General features: G+C 44.4%; 1 pseudogene; it reads right to left on the bottom strand.

Annotated features, from left to right (window-relative positions):
* Positions 1-9,831: 9,831 nt before the first annotated feature.
* Positions 9,832-11,325, bottom strand: LOC143637823 (protein FAM83F pseudogene; annotated as a pseudogene).
* Between the last annotated feature and the right edge of the window lie 13,524 nt (positions 11,326-24,849).

Below are 24,849 nucleotides of genomic sequence, written 5' to 3'. Positions count from 1 at the left end.
GCCATTCTGTTGTCTCGAGTTCTCTGCTGACTTCCTTCTCTTTCCCCGTCTCAACCCTTCTGGTCTTGGTCCTCTACCCTCTTGGCATGGAAAGCCCAGGCCTCCACGAGGGTCCGTTATCAGAGCTGTGCTGATTCCTCCCAGATCCACCAGCCCAGCCTTGACCTGGGAACACCATCTGTCAAGACTTGCTGAAGTTTGGACTTTGGGAGACAAGACCAAGGTGCTAGGTGAAGGCCAGTGCTGGGGATTCTTCACTCTGAATTGAAAGGCACTAGCTATGGGTGTTTAAATAGATACTTCTAAAAACATAAGAGGGCGAGACATGGGGAATGTAGGATCAGCAGAAAGATACTTATTTTGCTTCAAATATGAGCAGAATTTCTCAGCAGGGCACACAATATGTGAAATGATGTACAGATATTTGTCAGCGGAATATTTAGACAGAGTTCTCAGCTGAGAAATTTGAGGTCTGGGGTTGCATTAGAGTTTACTAATGTACCTGTCAATTGTTTAAGATTTGGATCCGACCAGGAAGTGGCAATTTAGCCTGGAACTCTCTTATCCCCACCTGTGGACTTGGAACTGCAAGACCCCCTGCAGAGCGATGCCCTCTGAAATCTGTGCTGGCAAACTGGGCACAGGCAGAAGGATCAACCTCCACCACCCCCAGGGTCCAAGGCCCACTCCTGATGTGGTTTCAAAATCTCAGTGTTAAGCTTTTGTACTAGGTTTTTAAAAGTGTGCTTTCAGGGATGGCACCAAAGACGTGTCTCTCCTTTGCTGACCTGAGACCAGTTCCAGGACCCACATTCAATTGTGAATGTTGTGTTTCCCCTTCAGGCTCAGCCACCCTGTGGCTTCAGGGACGATGGTAAATGGCCCAGCCTATCTCAGGCATTAAGTGTTTTCCATGTATAAACACAGCAACACCTAGAGACATATCAGATGGGGGGAAGAAAGAGCCTTATGTGATACACACCCCAAGTCCATATGGCAGCTATGGATGCAGTGAGAGCACAGCCTGGCTGTCAGTCTGGCCCCTTGCTAGCTCTGTGACATTGCACAAATCAACTTGCTGGGCTTCAGTTTCCTCATCTGTAAAATCGGGGTCATAATGAGACTTATCTTTGAGAGTTGAAATATATAAAGTTTTGGGGACAGGGCCTGGTATAGCCAGTCTTCTGTTAATATGAGTTTGCCCTGACACTACAGCCTCTGGAACCCCTTAACTCCACCCCCATTACAGAATAAAGTTTCATTTAGACACAAATGATAGTTTTCTGCTATTGGAACCCTGGTATTCTTCCTTCAGTTTTTATTTTGAAATTTTATTCTGATTTGATAGTTGGGAGTCACGTATTCTACATGCCCTTTACACTGTGCATGCAGTGATAATGAACTAAAAAAATCCATCCTGCTGCATGAAGTTATGAATGAGCGCTCATGAGCACCATCCATAAGAGCAGTTCTCCAAAACCTCATTCTCTGAGTATGTCAAGGCCTTTTCCATGCATGCCCTTCAATACCCAGCCGACAGAGATCTCGCGGATCAATATCTGTCAATCTTGCCGCTCTGCACTGAAGATTGGGAACTAATTTCTTTTAACTCCCTCCACCACTGGAGACTGTAGTCATCCTAGGATTCAGATAACCCTGTGTGTGTGTTTATTTGTTTACACATTGACATTAATACATAGGTTTTGTGTTTTTCAAGTTGACAATCAAGACCTTAGACACAATGGTATCACACACAACCCAAGAAATAGCAGGTATAATATCTGCAACTCTGGATAGCCCACCTATCCAAGCACACAGCTGCTTCCCCCCTCACCTACCCAGACAGGTTCAGCAGCCATGTAGAAGACCATGGTTAGAGAGGGTCACCTGCCCAGAGAAGTCAAAGCTTTGCCCACCCCCGAATCATGTCAGTCATAAGCTCAAGATCCCTATGCCAGCTCATGGTTCTCCCCAACCCAGACACAGACACAGTCCTCCACTGCAGACAAGATAGAGCTGTCACCCATCCTAACTGTGATGTTCAAGGGAACAATGCAGTTAAAAGATGGACTCCAAGGTCACTCCAAGCAGGCTGGATCAGTCCAAGCCTAATGCTAACCCTTTATCATTGTCTTTGTCTGCCACAGCTGCCTGGACAAAATGCCTTAGACTAGGTGGGTTGAACACAGGGAATTTATTTCCTCATAGTTCTAGGGGCTGAGAAGTTCAGTAGGGTGGTTTTTTCCTAAAGCCTCTCTCCTTGGCTTTCAGACCACTGTCATCTCCCTGTCTTCACGTGATCTTTTCTCTGTGCTAGTGCATTCCTGGTGTCTTCCTCCTCTTATAAGATACCAATTATACTGGATTAGGGTCTCATTCTTATAACCTTGTTTAAACTTGAAACCTCTTTAAAAACCTCATAGAGGTCCAAACAGAGTCAAGTAGAGTCCAAATAAAGTCCAAATAGTTTCAGGTTGGGGTTTAGTGCTTCAATAGATAAATTAGGGACTATGGGGGACCCAATTGAGTTCATGATAACTCAGCATCAGATTGATGTATACTCAGTGTCTTCTCCATAATTAACTTATTTCAATTCTGTGCTACTGTAGAATTTTGCTTATATTCGGATCCTAGCACCACTACTATCTGACAAAGAGTGCATTACTATTTGTTATGAAGATGCCCTGCAAAATGCATATTGTCATGCTAATGTTGTAACACCTAAGAAGATTGAGACTCAGGAAGGACTTGGGAAAGTCACACAGGCAGTGAGGCACAAAACCATTCACAAAGATGAATCTTTGTAACCATCGTTCCTGCTTTCCTCATCCCTGTTTGCTGCCTCCACGTGTCAAGCTGTGGCCAGCATCACCGCATGGCTGCTTGTGACCACATTGGTCTCCACCTGTCATTTTAGCAATGCCTTCCCAGCCTTGCGAAGCTGCTGAGCTGACCAGTGGCTTTGCTCTTCTCACCATCCTGCAGCCACTCCCCACTCCATATCCAGATCCCACTTAACCCTCCTTGACTTTATCTTTCCCACAGTGGTTATGCCTTTTAACATACAAAAAGAACTTGGTGTGGAGACTGGGCAGAAGAGTGACCAGTCTGAGTGGATAAAGTAGTTCTGAAATAGAACTTAGCTTCTTAGAACACTGTTCAGCCCTGAATTTGAAGACGTGTATGTTTTTATGCTTCCTCTTGATATTATTTTTGTCCTTTTTGTTTAATGTGATACTGATTCTTTTGCCCCCACCTTCTGTGCATTTAATGACTGTATTATTCATTACGGGTAGTTACAGCATTTTCATAATTAATCTTTAATTGCAACACTTGCGTAGCATTCCACATGAAAAATGATATACAAATTAAACCCACATCTCACCTTGGATAATTATCAGAGGTTTGACTAATGTGCATGAAGCCCTGGCATGGCAGGGGGCTCTCTCCAATGACAATGTGTTGATTTCCTAATTAACAAAGGTTAAGTAGCATTTTTACTTGAAGACCTATAATTTCAACTTATGACATTTGCCACAAAGAAAGATTTCTACAAAGCAATAAGTTAAACTCAGTTTTTATGGTTTCAGCACATTAACATCTTTTGCATAATATATAATGACCATTTTCAGCATAAAATATTTTTTCTTCCTCTTGACTCAATCAAGAAAGCTACGTTCAACTCACTGGCCCATTTAAATAAATGAGGGGGCTGCCTAAGTAAGAAAAAAATATCAATTTTACTTAATCTTTCTTTTGTAGTGAGAAATGGTAATTCCATTATAAATTAACATGTAGTGAAAAATATTTAATTTAATAAATGCAACAAATGAAAATGAGTCTTAGTCATATTTTGTTATCAGTTCCAAAGAAGAGTAAAAAGCCAACAATTCAGAAAGGGAAAAAAACAAAGAAGTTTAGGAGAAAGAATTATTTACTGAAAGATAGGGATTTACATAAGCATAAAGGGAAGTGTTGTAAATCATGAGCTGGAGCAATTTAGAGCTGGGGGACCCCAAGACATCATCCAGTTCATCCCGTTTCTGTGGTTGGGAAAACTGATGCTGAGAGAGATTAAGCAATTTGATAAAACCCAAGGCCCAGCCAAAGGCAGTCAGCATCCCTGAATGGAACAGACATAGCTGGAGAATCTCAGAACACCCAGGACCCAGGGCAAGAGCAGACAGCAGGGAATCCTGCCCCTGCAGCCCCTTCTTCAGTGAGCCCTGTGTCCATAAATCACCAAGTATGCACTTATATACCTACATTTTTGTCTTAATGATATAAAAAAGATGCGATCTAATATAGATTTGCTCTGCTAATTGGCCCTTTTTAAATCTCCATTCTTGACCATGTTAACCTTTACTTAGCCTTTTTTAAATCTCTGAAGTTTCTCAGTCATTGCTGAGGATCCATTAAATACAAATTATTCCCAGAGTAAAATATGTCCTAAAGAGAGTAAAGGTTAAAATGCTGAGAGAAATAAAATCTCAAAAGTACTAGAAGAAAATAATTGTATTGATTTAGATTGGAGAAGGTCTCTAGAAGCCCAATATTAAGGCAGAAATAAGACACATGGATGTACCACATCAGTAACCCAGCCTTCATAGAGAAAAAAAGAAAAGCCTCGTACAAGTTAAAAGACACAAGCTGGAAGAATATAATCACAAAATGCAAAGCAAAGAGTCAAAGCACAAAATACTGTTTTCAATCAATAAGAAATATATCTTCTATCCCCCCCCCAAAATTAAAGAACATAAAGAAACAATACAATATAAAAAGGAAAACATAGGAAGTATTCCATTCTCAGTATGTGAAGCAATGCCTATTAAATAGTGAGCTGCTTTTCCCCACTCAATTGAATTGACAAATCCATGAGGATTAGAATTGGTGGGAAGGTGGACACCTTGGACCTACTGGTGAAATATTAATTGGTAAATTCTTCTCAAGGAAAATAGATTCAAAGTGCCTTTTAAAATGTGTGTTCAGGCCGGGGATGCCACACTGTGGTAGAGCGCTTGTCTATGGAGCACGAGGCCTATGTTCCCCGCAGTAGCTCACACACATAGAAAAGTGTGTCTTCAGTCCCAACAGTCACACCTGGAAGTGTAATCCACTAATGCCAAGGGACAAAATCCAAGGAAAAACAGGACAAGTACACCAATGTTTTTGCAAAGATCATATTGTTGCAACACATTGTAAAATGGAAATTGGGAAAAGCTAAAAAGCCCGATGGTAATGTGAGAGCAGATTAAGTGACCGCCCCTCCACAGAGAGAAGCTGGGCCCATGTTAGACACCGAGTTCTGGTTGTCCACAGGTCACTTGGAAAATATCCTGTGATACGCTAAGTGCAAAAAGCAAGTTTGAGAACCATAGGGCTCTTATGATTCCATTTCTTCCTTTATGTTATTCTTTGCACATCTATATGTTCATAGATAAAATTGGAAAGGGCTGTTCCCTAAAAGTAGTTGCATCTGAGGAACCTTACAGTTCTCTTTTGTGTTTTGCTTATCAATATGTTTACAGTTTCCACAATGAAATACTATTAATTACATTGATAATGAGACCAAAGGTGAAGGGGATAGCTAAAAATCAGTGACAGAAATTTCCACATATTTTGATAGGACATCATTGTGTTAATGGACTAGTGATGAAAATTCAAATAGCTATGCATTTATGTAATAAAGACACTTTGGAAAACCCTATTGCAAGAACAAAAGCCATAGTGACTAAAATAATAGGAGCCAAAATGAAATTCTAACACACAAAGAGTGGCTAATGGGTTGAAATTCTTCCAAATCAGGCAAGGCCCCAATTGTCCTCAGCACAGAGGTGTGGAGCTGGGCTGACGAGCAGATGGCAAAGTGGGAAGCCCTTCAAAGCCATTGCTTTTTTTTTTTTTTCATGATTGATTTCCCATTTATTTATTTACTTAGTACTGAGGTGTGCACCCAGAGCCTCATACATGCCCAGCAAATGCTCTACCACTGAGGTACATCCCCAGCCCTTTGGACTTAGTTTTTGAGACAGGGTCTCACTAAGTGGCCCAAGCTGGGCTTGAACTTGCCATCCTCTTGCCTCAGCTTCCTGAGCAGCTGGGATAACAGGCGATTGCCACTGTGGCTGGTGATGCCTCACCAGTTTGTTAGTCTGGCTTATTTTCTGTTGTAAGTGACTGTCAAGTCTTCAATCTTTTAACAAATAGGTATGAAGCAAATACTGCGTTACAACAGTGAGCTAGACAGGTGAGGTCTACCTGTTCTACCTGTTCTCCAGGTTCAGGAACCCTAAAGAATGGGTACCTGTGATGTCCTGCTGCAGCACATGGTATCTTCCTTGCTGCACAGGTGGGAGAGTAGAAGCCTTGAAATGCATGCCTAACTGGGAAGTCTTTGCAATTAGCTTAAAAACACGTTTGCACCCGCTTCCTGCCTTTGTCTAAGGTGTATCCGCTCCCAACCTTGGTCAGGCTCAGCTCACTGAATCCAGGGTGTCTGTCTGTCCTGTGGCAAAGCTTGTGCAGCTGGAACAGCAGTGCAGATGATCAATGACAGCCTCTGCGTCTTTGGGGCAGGAAGGCCTGAGTGTGGCACAGTGTGGTAGATGACAAACTGAATCCACAGCGCACTGCAGGGCTAATTAGCTGCAGAGGGGGCTTTGTCGATGTTTATTCAATGTGGCCATGACAACCAGGTAGCAAATCCTTGGCCTGATTTGAGTTTGGAGGCTCTCTTGCCATCAGCCCTGGCTGCTTTTGGAACAGGGCCACTGCTGGGCACACACAGGCACACCCCAGGGTACTTTCCATGTGTGGTGTAGGTGAGACTCAGGAAGAGCAGCAGATTGGGAGGAAACCAGACCAGGAGCAGAGCACAGTAAGGCAGATGTGTGCACAGAAACACACCTGTTCTGGGGCAAGCATGGCAGTGAAGAGCTAATCAAGGTAACTAGGCTGAAACTGGAGGATGCCTCTCAGAGAACTGTCCCAGAAGTCAAAAATCTCAGGCACGTCAGCCACCTCCGTCGAGTGCTCTGTTCAAGACACAGGGCGGAGAGCCTGGAAGTGCTTTCAAGAAGTCATCTGTGGTTGTCGGAGCCTTAAAGTAGAAAGCAGGGGCCCTAAACAGAGGGGATTTACTCCCCCATCCGATGCATTGGGTGACATCTGGAGACACTGTGGCCTGCAGCAGGTAGAGGCAAGGATGTCTCCACACCCTTCAATACTACCACAGCCCCTCCCTCAACAGAGGACTTGGCAGCTCCAAAGTGTCAGTAGTGCTGAGAGTCTGAGCCTGAGGTACAGCTCCAGAACTGTGTTTTATGTGATGAGGGACTTGGGATAGGTGTGTACCTCACCTGAGAAATGACAATCACATCTCATGCGGCTCAACACACAACCCGACGAGGCTCATGCCCCAAATACACATGAAAATTATTTGATGACTTTGAAAAGGGCTCTTTCCTCAGCTGTTCTTAGTTTGAGACCTGTATGTTCCTAAATCACCTGGCACAGTGATCGGCAAATAGTAGGCATTTAATAAAAGAGAAAAGCAGCGTGGTGGGGGCGACAGAGCCACTCCCCCTCTCGCCTCTTCCTCTGTGTCTAGGCTTCCCTTCTTGTTTAGACTTTCCATCAAGTTCTCTACAGGCCAGGGTATTGATGTTAGCAGAGGCTGTCTTAGAAATACCCTTGATAGATCAGAGGTAGGACTAACCACACTCCGAGGACAGATACTGACACAGGTAACATAGGTCAAGGGACAGTCTACCAGCCCCATACAGAAATTGGGCTTCCTGCCCTTGTGGGGCAGAAGCCAGGGTAGTAGCAACACCAGGGGCTCTGCTCACCGGGAGGCTGGCCTTCTCCATGGCTGCACGAGCTGCTAATCCTCAACCTGCAGTCTCTGCACTTGGCAGGCGAGACAGTGGCCTGGTGGGGGCCACAAAGCCAGGGCCCCACACTGAGCTCCCTCCTAATCTGTCCTCCTCCAGCCCTTGTGGTGCTGCCAGCCTGCAGAAGCAGCTGGGCTGGGTCCAAGGGCACCATCCACCCCTGAACCTGCCCCCCCCCCCAACTGGGAAGGCCAGATGTCCTCCTGAGATGTGGTGAGGGGGTGCGTAGTTCACCAAGTGCGTGCACGTGCCGGAACAGAGGGCAGATGCACCCGAAACTGAGAAGCCAAGAGGCGGAACAGAGTGGGTGGAAGCTTAGGCCGACAAGCCAACAGTAAGAGTTGCTTTATATGACGTCACGGTCCTTGGCCATCTCTGCACTGTAGTTTCCTGAGCATTTTCAGAGCTCTAGGGGGCCAGAGACCATCTGACCCAGCCCTCTGAAAGGATGAAGAAACAGGCTGGAGGGGAGAAGGCCTGCAGGGGGAGCCCCCTTAAGGGTCGGCACTCTGCCCCACCTGCAGTCGCTTCCTCTTTAACCTATGGTTTTCCCCTAAGTCCTACAGAAAGTGAGAAAAGCCCCATCTTGGCACATGGAGAAACTGAGGCAGAAAGGAGGGGAGGGGTGCAGTGACTTGGAACTTCCACAGGGACCCTGCTAAGTGTCTCTCCTGACCCTGCATGAAAGAGAGGGAAGAAGGGTAAAACAGGCCAGCTTCCCACCTCTGGGCGGCACAAGGGCTGGCTGAGCTGCCTGCTGAAGCATCTTGTGTCCCTCACCTCTAAGGGACCACTTGGAGCTAAGGCTTGGTCCCCACGCTCACATCTCCTCTGTTCTCTAGAAAGAGATGCGTCACATGGCCAGGCCTTGGTGCATAAGGAAGCACTTTCCAGAACTGTTTAAACCAGTCACCGGATGGGGAGGGGCAGTGTGGGATTGTGTACTGGGTGCCCTCGTCCAGCACTGTGGCAGAGCCCACCTGCTTGGGGGGGGACGAGGCCCCTGAGCACAGCCCAATACGTCACAGGAGGCTAAGGCTAGTCTTTGGCTGAAATGTAACTGGGGAAGTTCTGTAGGTGGAGGGGACCCATGATGATCTTAGGGAGAAGGGGCAAATTCTCCTGTCTTTAGAGTCCAGTTCCCCATCACCTGGGACCCTCTCTTTCCCTTCATTGGGCTACAAACCAAAGCAAACTGAAGGGAGGCCCAGGCCAGGCCCTCTAAGAACCCATGGAGGGGCTGCAGCAGGCACCTGCCCAGGAGGCCTGGAGTACCAACCCGGCCTGCTGGGTTGGGGAGGGAAGGGACTTTTGCATGGGCGGGGTCCAAACTTGCCACTGACTGTGGGAGGCTGGTGTCTTCCCCTCTGTTCCCTCAGAGCCCAGTGTAGGTCTAGGCCAGGAAGGCCACAGCAGCCAGTGTCCCAGCTGTCCCAGATGCTCCATCGACTTGTATTTCTAAGGCTGGAGCAAGACTGGAACTGGGGACTCCTACTCAGAACCCTGTCCTTCCTGGTAGGAGCAACCAAAAAGCACCAGGAAGCCCAGAAAAAGAGAAACCAGGTGGCTGAAGCTGACCCAGGGACTTCTCCTACTAGGGCACAAAGATATGGCCCTTTCCCTACCCAGGGACATGGCAGGCAGCGCTGACCCAGTGGAGGGAGGGGCAGGTATATAAAGGGGAGCAGACACTAGTCGAGCTTCCTCTTCATGTAAACAAAGCAGCAGTGACCTCTCCTGGCCTGGCCACCACAGTCTGGAAGCACACGATGGTCTTAGAAGTCTTGGGACCCTTCCATCTGGATTCAGGCGCTGAGGCCAGGATGGAGGTTGTAGGCGGAGGCCGGTGAGGTTGGAGGTACAAACTGGTACAGGGTGGGGCCTGTGCTGTCCAAGGCACAGGGCAGGACAGGTAGGCATCCACAGGTCCTGCAGCTCAGGAAATCACGCAATTGCCGGACTTGGAAGGACTGGGACTTGTTTTACCTGAGATGTTGGTGCTGGAGTCCTCAGTGGGCCTCTTCCCCTTCAGAAACTCCACATCGGGGCAGGCCTCGGGGGAGAGCGAGCCGGCCCTGCTGCTGGGTGCTGCAGGCCTCTTAGCCCGGCGGCTGAACAACCTGCTGCCCGTGAAACGCTTGCCCTCCGTGGCCAGTATGGGGCCCCCGTTGGCAGCATCTCCCTTGCCATTTTGGGTGACTGCCTCTCGGGGTTTGAGCCTCGGGTGGCTCAGATCTGTCAAGGGGACGGGATCCACGGGCGGCCACACCTGCTCTATAGTAACCAGGTCCTTCAGGAAGCTCTCCAGGCGCCGGGCTGCCTCGCCACCTCCACTGCCCTCCTCCTGCCCCTCCGGGCTGCCATCAGCCTCCCGCTGTTGCCGGGCAGCCCAGCGCATCATCTCCCCCGGTGGGTGGCGGCTGCCTGCCACCAAGGCATACTTGGGGTTGATAAGCTTGCGAGCCACAGTGGAGGAGCGGTCGAGGCCAAGTCTGCCAGCGCCTCCTGCCAGGCCCAGCTGCTGGAACAAGTTCACTTCCTCGGAGATGGCGTATAGCTCCCGGAACTCCACGTCGAAGGGCTCTGTGTACTGCCCTGTCAGGAGGAGGAGATGGTTTCTGTCCACGTAGGAGGAACTCCAGGTGAATTTATAGGATCCAGTGGCTACTTTGGCACCATCTACCATCAGGAACCTTGATGACAGGGTTCCTTTAATCTTCCCCATGGGCATGTAGAAGCCAACGCCTGTCACAGAGCGGACGCGGATGTTCCGAATACGGAAGTCAGCCAGCTCGAGGCTCCCGCACATCTCCAGGAAATACTTCGCTCCCGCCTCGTCCAGGATGATATACACTGGGACCCGGCGCTTGGAGGCAGCATCCACAATGTCTTGGAAAATATCCCCATCGGTGAAGAGGTCCATGACCACAGCAATGACCTTCTGGGCCTGTTGGATCATCTGCCTGACCACCTGCTTGAGGTGGGGCGCCTTCTCCTCCTTGGGGGGATGGGTGAAGAGAGTGACGCGGCTCATGCCACGGTAGAAGCCAGCGTTGGTCCAGCCCAGGTCCAGGGGGGGCACCTCCGTGTCGGAGCGGTCCGGCCAGTAGGCCAGGGACTCGCATGGTTCAGCCGGGACCTTCGCTGGGACATTGGCCTTGCTCTTGCTCTTGCCGGGGACAGCGGGGGCTGCGGCGGCCGCGTCCTCGTAGGGGCTCCAGGCGGTGCACAGGGCCTGGCGCTCCTGGCTGGAGAGGAAGTCCCGCAGCCGCTCCTTCTTGAGCCGCTCGCGGTAGGCCTGCTCGCCGCGGCCCAGCAGCGCCTCCAGCGCGGCCCGCCGCGGCTCGCAGTAGTAGGAGGCGGCCTGAGCCTCGGCCACCTTGGGTTTCACGTGCGCCTCGTCCAGGCAGCTCAGCTGGGAATCGGCCATGGCGCCCCGGCCCCGGGCCGGCCCCTGCCCGGGCACGGAGGTCCCACAGCCTCACCTGGAGCCTCTGAGCAAAACCATTGCTTTTAATAACTTCTTTTGCCCTCTGCTACCCACCAGCTTTGATCACAAAGGGCATTGGACTCCCTTCAATTAATCTTTTATTCAAATATTTTATGAAAATAAAATGTTCCCTGGAGAATCTTTAAAATGATGCACTTTCCAACAGAGAAACACGAGGCTTGGGTTTAAATAGACAGTGGAAGGATTTCTTCACCATCTTATGGATGAGGATTCACAGACGTAAGCAGAGCTGACCTGTCTTGAGTCTACTGGGGTGCTCCTCTTCTCGAGACAGTAGTCCAGGTGATCAGAATCAACCCCAGCCTAACTTCTTACCCAAACTCTAGCAACCCAGTCAACAGCTCCATTGGGAAAAATATCCAAATCTCCATCTTCCTCTGTACTGGGTGGTCATCACTAGTCAATTAAGAACATAGGCTCCAGAGCAAGACAGATCTGATACAGCCTTGCCACCAGGGCACCCTGAGTCCTGGAGTAAACTCCTTGACTTCCCTACGCCTCAGTTTCCTTGTCTGTACATGAGGTCAATGATGACAATACCTACCTTGGCAGGTTGCTGTGAAGATCAGGTAAAACACCTTAAGGTGCTAGGTTGATTCCTTCTGCACAGCATTCAATGAAAGAGTAAATTGAGTTTTATTTTTATGAACAAGCTCTCTTTTCTAAGACCTTATCAGATATTTCTTCCAATAATTTTACCAACTATTCATTTTGGATTTATTTCCAAAAAAGGTGTTATTCTAAGATACAGATGCATGTATAAATTTGTATTCCTCCTTTTATACAAGCTGCTTTAAAAAAAAAAAGACCATAACCAAGGATATTACAGACACAATTAAATCCACTTGTGACACATGTTTTAATGAATACTTCTATGAAGTTTGTTTGGAAGATTTTAATATTTTTATACAATGAACTTCAGCCTAACTCTATTAACTTATTCCAAAACTCACAATTAACATGTTCTTTGTGGTATATGTCTTGCAAAGACATTTAGACTAAAGCAATGAAACCTATCCCAACTTAGTAATAAACATGATTTCTATGTAAAATGATCAATTCCAACTCCCAACACCCCAGACAAGTCCTAGATACCCTTAATGTGAACCTCAAAGCAAAGCCTTTCATGAGACAAGAACCAAAACGTACAATCACATTTCAAATGGATTTATGCCTTCTGACTAATTGGCTTGTTAACTATGCTAATATATTCATGTTTCTCTTCCTTTTTTATTTCTTTCAGTAGATAATGCTACAGAACTGAATGTCATGAGATTAAGAGCAAAGAAACTAAAGATTTCTATAAAACTCTTTTCTATAGGAAACCAGATTACGCATTTTTGTGTACCTCCAAACATTTTATTTCTGTAGCAAATTTCTCACTTCTTAGAAGACAGACTCTTTTAATTAGGTATTAGCCTAAAGGGAGAGCTTTAACTTTTTCTGTTTAGACAAGACCAACTTGAAAGTGACAATACCAGATGTACTTAGCAGTCTTGTCTTCTACCACAATTGTTCAATCATAATGAATCAAGACAGAAACCAAGGCAAAGTTCTTCCATGTGATCTCTTGCATTCTGTCATTCCCAGGTGGCGCTGGAGGCCAGCAAGGCTTTCTGGGCTGCATCCACTCCTTGAGGATGAATGGAGTGACACTTGACCTTGAGGAAAGAGCCAAGGTCACATCTGGGTTCAAATCTGGGTGCTCTGGCCACTGCACCAGTTATGGGACCAACTGTGAGAATGGAGGCAAATGCATAGAAAAATATCATGGCTACTCCTGCGACTGCTCAAACACAGCCTATGACGGGACCTTTTGCAACAAAGGTAAGGCAGAACCGGTTCTGGACCCATTTTTAGACATATTTGTAAGTGCATATCATCTATTTAATGATTTCTTTTTTTGGCTGAAAGTGAGTGCATTTTATTCTGAAGGTCCAGTGATTCTAATTCCTCTCCCACTTCAGGGAGGAAGTTTCCCAAATCATTCCCTGTAAACTGACTGAGGGGTTGCATCCCCTTGGTTTAGCCTAGACTGAGACCACCCATCAAGGCATCCTCAGTAAGAGGATGATAATGAGAATGATAGTGACAGTGACTGGCCAAAGGAGCACTCTTGTAGGTATAGCTTGAGTCTAGTCTTAGCAACTGGAGGGACAGTGAACTGCATTAAGACCCCTGAGTGGCAAAGGAGCAAATCAGTAGCATCTCTGCTCACCGCGTTTTTCTAGTCTTAAACGAGTCTTTGAATCCCTGATAAATTGCTCAGAGCCTATGAGCAGAATACAAGGGCCCGCAGCATTAGCATGTATTCATTTGGAGTATTCCCTGTGATCCCACATGACCAGGAAAAAATCATTCAACTGGCCCGTGGCTTAATTTTTCATATGTAAATAAGTTTGAAAAGGGGCGTGGCTAGCTCTTCTCCTAAGCTACAATAAAAATGCATGTCAATCACTCTTCTCTCTCTAAAATGAATGTATAGCATTTGGGTAAAGTTTTGTGGAAGTGGTCTGTGCATCTCTTAATAGGACGCTTCACATAAGTATCCCGTTCATACTCTCATCAATATATGGAGGTAGTTCATGCCGGTATTATTCACCTACAAGGTGCCACATACAGAAGAAGGAATTGTTCCACAGCATTCGCTGCACTTCCAGGCTACTGCCTGTCAGGGCTAGAATATGAGCATGCAAATGAGATCAGACAGGGTTTAAAGAATGAGCATGAGGTGACAACAAAAAAAGGTGGCAAGGACACCGTCGCTGACTGATACCTTCACACGTTAACAGTGCTGCTACAGTGCATTCTTCTGCTCCAAACAACATGGTTCTGAGGTTTCCCTGTGGCATACAATGGAACAGGCTTGCAGAGCACATTAATTTTGCACTTGTAGAAATGACAGTCTTGCAATTACCATTCATTGTGCTTGATGCTAATTTAATGCAGTTGCTTCCCTTGCCAAAGTACCGTCTGAATGCAATCAAATAAGCAGGAATGCCTGAGACATTCCACTATGTAAGCTACAATTTAAAGGAAATCACGACCCCCTTATTTTTGGAGAGTTAGGTTAAACACAGTAGCTCACACAAAATCTCAGAGGGTTAATAGGCAAGATTCATGAATACAAACGCAGGGGCATATAGCTTTTAGTTTAGCTAACCTATAAGATGAAGTCAAATGAAGCTTACGTGTTGCCTTTGACATTATTTTAAGGGGTTTACACAAAAGACATCTAAATAGTCTCTTCATATTTGTTCAGTAGGATGAATTACATTTGATTCAATTAGTGGCTTTTATCAAAAAAATTAAAAAGCACAATACAATTGGAGAGTATTTGTGAGCACCATTCCTAGTAGAAACAAGTAGAACAAGTCTTGGGGGGAAATGACAGTGGTGCTGGTTTAGAAGAATCCTGTGGCCAAATGGGAGGGGGGCCCCATTTGTGAAAGTGGTCTGCACTGAGCAATCTTCTTCACACACCAGGAGAGGCCAAGAGTGTCTTCCTGCTGAGGCTCTAGCTGGTGCTTCTGCTCTGGCCTCACCACCCAGGGCCAGATGCCTGCATGGAAACTCCTGTGACCACTATCACCCAGGTGCTGCAGCCAAACCCTCCACCTTTAAAAGAGGACCACACTCACTGGCTAAAGAATGAGCGTCTGAGGTCCCTCCCTGTCCTCCTCTGCTATAGGTCTGTGCTAAGAGGATACGGGAAGATGTTCAGTGTCTTGCTTAGTGAATAAAGAGGGTCCCAACCCACCACACACAACCCAGTTGCATGATTGTATAAAATCAAAGTATGCATACACACACACACACACACACACACACACACACACACACACTGACGAGGAAAACAGTGAGATTACATGACCAAAATGCTAACTGGTTGTTTTTTGCAGAATGATGAAAATACTGGTATTTTTTAAGTTTGTTTTTGGCTTACCTATATCTTCTAATCTTTACAGAATGATACATCTAATTTCATTAATTTTTTTCTTCTTCTTGGGGGAAAAAACAGTACTAGGAGGCAGAGTCATTTAAGGGTTAACTGTCTCTGGTCAGAAAACACCTGCCTATTAACTAAAAATCATTTCACATCTCTCGGTACTCTCTGGAGTGGAGTACATGTCCAGTGAAGATGGCATGTAATTAAATTAGCTTGACAATCCATATCTTGATGCATTTAGTGGACTCCATTTTTTTGTAGGTGTCCCAAGTGATGGCCCTTCAGATGTGCCTTACTGTGGCCAGGTTGTGTGAAAATGAAAACACTGAGGCACTTGTATCTCAGCTGTGTGAGAGGTTCACACTAAGGGTGGCTTGGGTTCCCACATGGCTCAAGGGGACAGGCAGATCAGCCAGGTCTCTCCAGGTGTGGTATTAACCCCCCAGGGAACAGTGAGCCAGCAGCCCACACTGTTTAAATTCTGTTCCTCTTTCTCCTCCTCCTCCTTTCCCTCCATCTCTTCCTCATCTCCCCCATCAATGCCCTCTCTATCTGGGCCTCTATACCTGTCTCTGACTCCTGCCCTCTGCATCCCACAAACACTTTCCCTCCCTCCTTTTCTTTCCCTTGTGCGCACATTTGAATTTATAAGTTATGTTTGTATGGATGTCACATCACTAAACTCAGGAATACAGGGATGAATACAAACAGGTCCTTCATAATTCTCTTTTGCTTTGTAGATGATACACATAAAGTCTCTCACCCACCAGCAAAAAAAAAAAAAAAAAAATTGCAAAGCTCCTGCCTGTGGTCTAACCTTCTATTGAAAACTACTCCCAGAACCCTTTTTCAAATAGATCCATAAAGATTTGATCACCAGTTGAAGTTTATCTCTCCCAGAGCTATTTGCATCTTAAACAGGACTGCTGACTGGGAACTTCTCATGTTTTGAAGACAGTACAAGGGCATTCTGGAAATACCACACTAGACCATTTAGCCCATTCTTCATCAATCTACAGAAAACTCTACAGTCTCCCATCTTCTCAGGATCTTCCCCAACCAGGAGCCATTTAATTCAGCAGAGATGGGTCCATCCCATTTGGCAGTCCATTGGCTGAGGCTGCAGATGCTTCCAGGAGCAGAGATTGTCCCCACCCACAGGAAGGGTTTTAGCTGTGGGTCTTTGTGCCCAAGATTACTGGGAACCTCCACTGGGGACCAAATGGGAATTTGTTTGGCCATGCCAAAGTGATTTTTCTCTAATTAAGCCTATTCCTTCTGGGATAGTCAAATTATAAATTCAAGGATTTTGTGATTATCAAAGTCATTTTAATAACAAGCAGCAGTTAACAGCATAGTTTGAAGCGAACTCTTTCTCCCTCTATTTTTTCTGTTTTTAAAGCAAGGAGGGAAAATAGAAAATCCTTAGTGGCTAAAGCAATTTCTACATTTGATTTTTGTAGTTGAATTTACAGTGAATAGTCCACAGGGAACCTCAGAACGTGACTTTGTTTAGAAATAGGGTCTTCACATAGGTCATTAAGTCAAGATGAGATCTTACTGGATGGGGTAGGCCCTAAATCCAATGAGTGTGTCTTATCTGAAGAAAACACATGGAAAGACACATAGACTTGCAAAAAGAAGGCCCTGTGAAGACAGAGACAGAAAGGGGGAATACTGGTAAATGAAAATGACCGAGTTGAATTGTCATATCATGTGCATGCATGAATAATGTGGCAACAAATCTCATTATTGTGTGTAATTATAAATTACCAATAAAAACATAAGAAGAATAAAAGACAGGCAGAAACAAGAGTGATACTCTGAGGGTCAAGGTCTGCCTGGGGCTTTCAAGACTCAAAGAAGCAAGGGAGTCTCCTTCCCTACAGTCTTAGAAGACTCGTGGTCCTGACAGACCTGAATTACAACTTCTGACCTCAAAAACTGTGAGTGAATACATTTTTCTTATTCTAAGGTGCCCAGTATTGGTGCTTTGTTATGGAAGACCTAGAAAAATGAAAGACAAGTGATAATAAAGCCTGTAGATGCTTCATTCCTGCTCTTAACAAGAATAATAGCTTGCTGAGAATTTACAGTATTCTGGGCAGTGTGCTAAGCCCTGTCAGGCGTCAGCATCACTGCATCCTCTCCACAACCTGGTGAGATAGTTGCTATTATCACCATCCCATTTTACCAAGAAGAAAACTGAGACAGATGGGTAGAGTAGCTGGTCCTAAGATCCACTCCCTTACTATAAGTGGCCATATTTCCTTTCCTTTATTTTTATTTTTATCAACAAAAATTATCTTCTAGCCCTAAAGCTTTTTGGTTATCATGATTGAGTTTTTAAAAAGTAGAATATTATTGGATGTAGAGTTTATCATAATAAAAATAGGATACAAGACTCTTTCATGCCATGTTTAGGCATAAAGCACATTTAGTTGTTGACGCATTTAACATTCATTGAACACCATCAAAGTCCATTTTGTGCTGCTAAAACGTACTCCCACGAATGGAGTAATTTATAAGGAAAAGGAATTTCTTTGGTCCTTGGTCCTGGAAGCTGGGAAGTCCAAGGTCAAGGGGCCCACATCTGGCGAGGGCCTGCACGTTGCAGCATCTCATGGTGGAAGGCAGAAGGGCAAGAGTACACAAGAGAGCAAGGATGGGGAAGGCCCAGGCTCATAACTACCCCCCTCCCAGCACACCATCATTAATCCACCCAGGAGGACCAAAAGCCTAAGGCTCCACGCTGTCGCACTGGGGACAGAGTTTCCAGCATGTGGGATTTGAGGGACACGTTTAAATCATAGCAAACACTAATGTGCCTGGAAGCTTCAAATGCGTAGTTGCATCTGGTCACACTGAAATTTTCAAAACATTTCAATGGTTTTTAGACACAGAAACATAAATGTCTGGAGTATATGATAGCAACGCACATGAACTCACTGTCACTCAGGCCATGAAAACAGCTCATTACGATTCCTTCACTGAGCCAAGTTTAGCAAGAACTTATCATCAAGAGGCACAAAAATACCCCTTAATTCACTTGTCTGCACTTTTTTCCTATAAAAATGTTCTTGTTCATCTGCCAAACTAGGACTGCAGTTGAAAGCAACTTATCTTTAAATACTGTGAAACTATTTTCTGACATCAGGGAGTTCTGTATTCTTCTTGAGCATTCATGAGTTTGTTGCTTAGATAAAAGCAAAAATTTGAAGGCCCAAGGTCTCAGACTGCTAAGAGACTGAGCGTGACAGGTGGACAGTGCAGCCATCGCAGAGTTCCATCATTTATGGCCACAGAGATGTGTACCGCTCACATTGTGGTCCAGCCACGGCTCCTACTCTCCCTCTGAGTATCATGACACTGACTTGGATTTTATGATCTGTATTATTAACGTGGCCAATTCAAGTGCCTACCTGGAAAGTGGATTAAGGAATTAGAACTGAGTTTAAACTCAACCTCCTCCCTTTCCTGCTGAGCAACCTTGAGAAAACCATTTAATGTCAGGAGCCTCATCTTCAGGAGTACACAATATGTACCTCCTAAGGCCACTGTGAGGATGCGTGGGATACTGTGAGCGAATTTCCAGACAGAGAGCCTGGCACATATCAGTCCAACAGCCAAGGTCGCTTGTTATTCTAGTTCTTCTTTCCTTTTTTGACTATGCTTCTGTTTTTACTTTAAACTATGCCATCCCATAATCCCTGCCTAAAAGCTCGAACTGCCAGTTGCCAAACTGCCATCATTTCAAAGACCCCGGGAATCCGTTGTAAACTTTGGTGCTTCAGAAGCAACAGCAGCAGCATAAAATTTCACCTCTACTTAATTGGGGTCACAGTTCTAGTGTGGAAGGTAAAACCAAGTCTCAAAGCTCAATCACTGCTGGGCTGAGAAGAGTGTGGAAGATTCTGGAAGATGTGACTGGAGACAATACCCAGCATGTCTCAGGGGTCCCTTCCAATAATACAGTTCCTGGCAAAGTGTCCATCCCTGCCCAGGGCCACACTGGTCATCAGCTCCTCCTTCAACATCCCTTTCTGATGGAGGAAGGCCTAAGCTCAAGTCCAGGTTAAACCTCTAGGGGAGAGAAGATTTTCCCTCCTGTGCCCCAGAGGAACATTGCAGGTGGGATGGGAGGAGGTGGGTTTGCCAAAAGCAATTTCAAGGCTGCACAAATCCTGCTTCTCCGAAGGTTCAGGAACAGGGGCCACAGTAAATCCATGGTGCACCCCTTTAGAGTGGGTTAAACGGCTTTTAAGGAAAATTAATTAATATAAAATATTATAAACAAGTGGGGGAGGAGAAAGGGAGCAACCTGGCACTCTGTGTCTCATCCCTGTGTGAAAGCAGTGTCGCTCTTGGCAACCGGGACCCTTTTCTTCAGGCCTACCTTCGAGGTCCATAATCCCGGCCTGGAAGACAGCTTCACACAGTGGGAAGAGAGCGTTTTATGGGCTTCTTTTTCATTTCCAGTTGGAACAGGAGGTTTGATAAATTTGGAAGAAGACCCAAAGAACAAGAATAGAATCATTTTTCTCCCTTTTTCTCCTAGAGTGTTATTCAAGAAGGGAAAAACATCCCTTCTCCATTAATGTGTTTCTTAAATCTTCAGGCCTTAGAAGGCAACTTGAAAGTATCATGGTACCACACGAGATAATCTGCTTAAAAGCTTTAAAAAGAGGAAAGTAGAAAAGAGGAAAAAGTGAGAAAAAAGTTACAGAGGAAAACCCACGAATTCATGCAGACAAAATAAAATGCTCTTGACTCAACTCCAGGAGTCAGAGCTGCAGAGACCGCAGCAAGTTCAGGTGATTTCATCATAGAATTTTCTGGTGGTAAAATAACAACTTCCCCCTCACCTGCAGATCTCCTTGGGGTCCCTGGTTAAGGAAAACCTAGTCAATTAACATTCTCAAAGGAAGAGCCAGTGGGTAAAAGCAGGTCCTTTGTAAAACTCTAAATGTAATAGAAGACTAACGTTTTGAATTTTGCTTTGACTATAGGATAAGTAGCATCTTTTTTCAAGTTTGAGTTGTTTTCTAATCCCTACCAGGTTTAGTAGACAACTGAATTTTTTTCGTGTGGTTTTTGTGTGTTTTATATTTCCCATTTTCCAGCACCTAAATACTGTAAAGTTTACTCTAAATACTGTAAAGTTTACAGAAGTAACAATCCCATGTATTAGCTCCATGATCTCATCTGAAATTTTATACTCTTTTGTCATAAATCTAAAAGTAATCAGTTTAAATCAGTCTAAATTGTCCTAGGGTTTTGCTTTCAAATTGCTCTTGTTTACAAGCAGGATATTCACCCAGCAATGTCCACGTCGCCCTTGAGTACTTCTCCAGGTTCCCTGGAATACTCCCCCAGGTCATGGGTCAAGAAGACCAGCTTCCAAGGTGCATTTTCTCCACCCCACAATTGTTCTCTGCTCTCATCATTTCTAACAGACAGCTCTGTCCCTAACACTGGAGCTCTTTCTAGGCATCTCTTGGCCAGAGGAAATTTATTTTCTTAAGTGATCCAGTCTAAGAGTCTTTGGAACTGACTTAAATGTTTACAATCAGATAGCCCATTGCAAATCTATCATTCGCAAATCTATCATTCCTATATTTTCATTTCTGTCAATCATAGTAATGGTTGATTTAGATAAAACAGCATTGCAATCTGTTTTCCAGTTAAAACCAAACCCTGAGGAAATGGAAATTCTTAGAGTCATCCATGTTCTCTGAGCCCTTCCTCACTTGGTATTTGAGTGTATTATCTTTGTATTCTCATGATAACAGGCAACAGGGCACAATGGAGTGTTTAACATAGCCTGACATGTTCTCTAGTTGTCTCTTCCAAGGGATAAGGAGGCTTCTGAAGCACGCAAGTTCAGTAAAGCAAAGACTCTCAATTAAATTGAATTCTTGGCCAAAGGAAATTTATTTTCTTAAGTGATCTAGTCTAAGAGTCCAGTAAAAGGTAATGTAGCTATGTTCTGTATAAATGATGTAAGATCCAGTAGCTTGACCATTACTCATTTCCTTTCCTCATACACACCAAGCCCAGGTTTAGTGAGATACGGGTGGGAAGCAGGACTCTGCCCGTGAGGAAGGCTCAGAGAGATGGGACAAGCATGGAATGAGGTGCAGATGATAGACCCAGCTGCAACAGGAGGGGAACGGGACAGAGCGCTGGATGAGGCCTGGACAGGACAGCGACCCTCCTAAGTCCCGCCCAAGGGGAGCATGGCTGATAGTGGTAGGTAAGGTAGGATCTCCAGGGAGACGAGCCCTTGAAAAATACTTGTCACTGGAGAATCTCAGGCCTAAAAATTCAAGAAGTCCTAGGAACCTCAGGCAAGACAAAAATAAAAACCATTTAAAGACATGTCATTAAAATCCAAAGATACAATTTTTTAAATATTCTAATTTTTTAAATTGCCCCTGATAATATCATTGATGTTTATAAGAAATAATTATTTGCTTTTAAAATTGTAAAGTTGCTTAGAAAATTAAGTGACAAAGTATTTCAGGATTTAATCAGTGTAACTCATTTTCAACTCATGCCCCACCAGACAATAATATTTTGTGAGGCTTTGTCTTCTTTAGTTGCTAAGAGTAAAACAATAGGGAACTTTTTCAAATTTTCCAATATTTTGTTGTAATAATGTCCCTTTTTCAAAGTCCCCTTTCTTCTTCTCCCCATCTCTTCCCTCATCCCACCTTGCAGAGAATTTTATATGAACCCAGTGAACACCCTCGCTTTGAGCATTTTTACGTTAAAGATACCACTTCCAAGATACATCCATAAATTGATATGTAAATAACAAGTTATCTTGGCTTTCTGTCAAAGGTCTTCTTAAAACTTCTTTTTATTAACTGTAACATTACAAAATGTTATTTTAATATTCTGAAGTTCCAACTTAACTAATACAGATTTGCCCCCCTCTTTTGTACAAATGACTTATTCAGGGACCAGTTTTACTTCCTGTGTTTCTCCCCAGGGAGCTGAGTCAAGTGTGGCTCACAGAAGCACCTCAACCCTAGCACATACGCAGATGGTTCTCTTAACAGTCCTCGCAAACACCAGACGGTTCTTTTCAGATCTTATTTTCCACCCTGTTCCTGTGACTAGCAACACAATCCACACTACTCTAAACTAGTTTTGGTAGCTTGTTTGTTTTTACTTTGCTTTATTTTTGTTTTTCTTTCTGATGTACTGCGGATTGAGCCCAGGGTCTCATACATGTGACCAAACATGTATGATGCACTGCATCTGCAGCCCTATTCTTTTTTTTTTTTAATTTTTATTGTTGGTTGTTCAAAACATTACATAGTTCTTGACATATCATGTTTCACACTTTGATTCAAGTGGGTTATGAACTCCCATTTTACCCCGTATACAGATTGCAGAATCACATAGGTTACACATCTACTGATTTACATATTGCCATACTAGTGTCTGTTGTATTCTGCTGCCTTTCCTATCCTCTACTATCCCCCCTTCCCTCCCCTCCCCTCCCCTCTTCTCTCTCTACCCTATCTACTGTAATTCATTTCTCCCCCTTGTTTTTTTCCCTTTCCCCTCACTTCTTCTTGTATGTAATTTTGTATAACCCTGAAGGTCTCCTTCCATTTCCATGCAATTTCACTTCTCTCTCCCTTTCCCTCCCACCTCTCATCCCTGTTTAATGTTAATCTTCTTCTCATGCTCTTCCTCCCTACTCTGTTCTTAGTTACTCTCCTTATATCAGAGAAGACATTTGGCATTTGTTTTTTAGGGATTGGCTAGCTTCACTTAGCATAATCTGCTCTAATGCCATCCATTTCCCTGCAAATTCCATGATTTTGTCATTTTTTAATGCAGAGTAATACTCCATTGCGTATAAATGCCACATTTTTTTTATCCATTCATCTATTGAAGGGCATCTAGGTTGGTTCCACAGTCTTGCTATTATGAATTGTGCTGCTATGAACATCGATGTAGCAGTGTCCCTGTAGTATGCTCTTTTTAGGTCTTTAGGGAATAGACCGAGAAGAGGAATAGCTGGGTCAAATGGTGGTTCCATTCCCAGCTTTCCAAGAAATCTCCATACTGCTTTCCAAATTGGCCGCACCAATTTGCAGTCCCACCAGCAATGTACAAGTGTATCCTTTTCCCCACATTTTCGCCAGCACTTGTTGTTGTTTGACTTCATAATGGCTGCCAATCTTACTGGAGTGAGATGGTATCTTAGGGTGGTTTTGATTTGCATTTCTCTGACTGCTAGAGATGGTGAGCATTTTTTCATGTACTTGGTGATTGATTGTATGTCCTCCTCTGAGAAGTGTCTGTTCAGGTCCTTGGCCCATTTGTTGATTGGGTTATTTGTTTTCTTATTGTTTAAGTTTTTGAGTTCTTTGTATACTCTGGATATTAGCAGCCCTAGTCTTTTTTAACTGTTATTTTATTTTAAGACAAGGTCTTGCTAAGTCGAGCAGGCTGTCCTCCAACTTGCAATCCTCTGGCCTCAGCCTTCCAAGCAGCTGAGATTATGGATGTGCACCACAGTACCCTGATCTAATTTTGTTTTTCAGAAAGAGAAATTGGTACTTTTTGAGTTTCTTTCAGTTAAAGACAGAAGCTACTGTTATATAGAACAGTGAATCAACAATCCCTAGAATTCCAGTCTCAATATTATTGAAAAGAAAAGTGAACAATCCTGTAATTATCTTGTCATTCAGTTTCTTTATAAATTGCATCAACTACATGAAATACATTACTCACAGGTCTGGAAGGATCAAATAAGTTGATGCATGTAAAATTACTTTGGAAAGCATTAGAAATATGCATTGCAAACTATTATTAAAATTATTAATATTTTTAAGGACCTGAAGTTGAGGATCTTTTTGGTGAGAGTCCTACAAAGGATAACGTGTTGTCATTCAAAAGCAAACTGAAATCCTGCATCGAGTTTTATTGTCTTCATTGGTTGTGTCACTATAATTGGCAAAAAAAAGCTAGACCCCTCTACCTATTGACATCAATGTCTCCATAAGACAGTGAGATGAGTTATCTGGACACTCAGTGATCACAAAGCGCAGCAAGACTGTCGACCTCAGAGTACATGTTTCATGGCATGCAGTGCTGTATTCAGTGGTTCCAACACTACATGCTCTGCCCCCGAGAATTTCCATCTCTGTCATGGAATTGTCATGATCACTTAGCCTGAAACATCACTAAAGCAGCGACCACATTTGAGATTAAACAAAAATGGATTGTGAAGTGTCCTCTTGAGGTCATTACTGAGGTCTTTAGCAAATAATGCTGGTGTCTTGGATATCTTATAGAGTTTCAGAAAATAAAAAGCAACCACTCTATTCTAGAACTTCATCTGAAATTGTCTTCTTATCCCTAGGGATTAATAATCCCTCTGCCTCCTCACTATTAAGGATGGCAATGGCAGCTCCAATTAATAGGTCCAGACTTTTCTCATCTAAGCCAAACATAATGGAAATACT

Source organism: Callospermophilus lateralis, chromosome 1 (assembly GCF_048772815.1).
Source record: "Callospermophilus lateralis isolate mCalLat2 chromosome 1, mCalLat2.hap1, whole genome shotgun sequence".
In the NCBI taxonomy this organism is placed as follows: domain Eukaryota; kingdom Metazoa; phylum Chordata; class Mammalia; order Rodentia; family Sciuridae; genus Callospermophilus; species Callospermophilus lateralis.
Note: the sequence above shows the minus strand (reverse complement) of the source record. Positions and strands in the feature narration are given on the sequence as shown.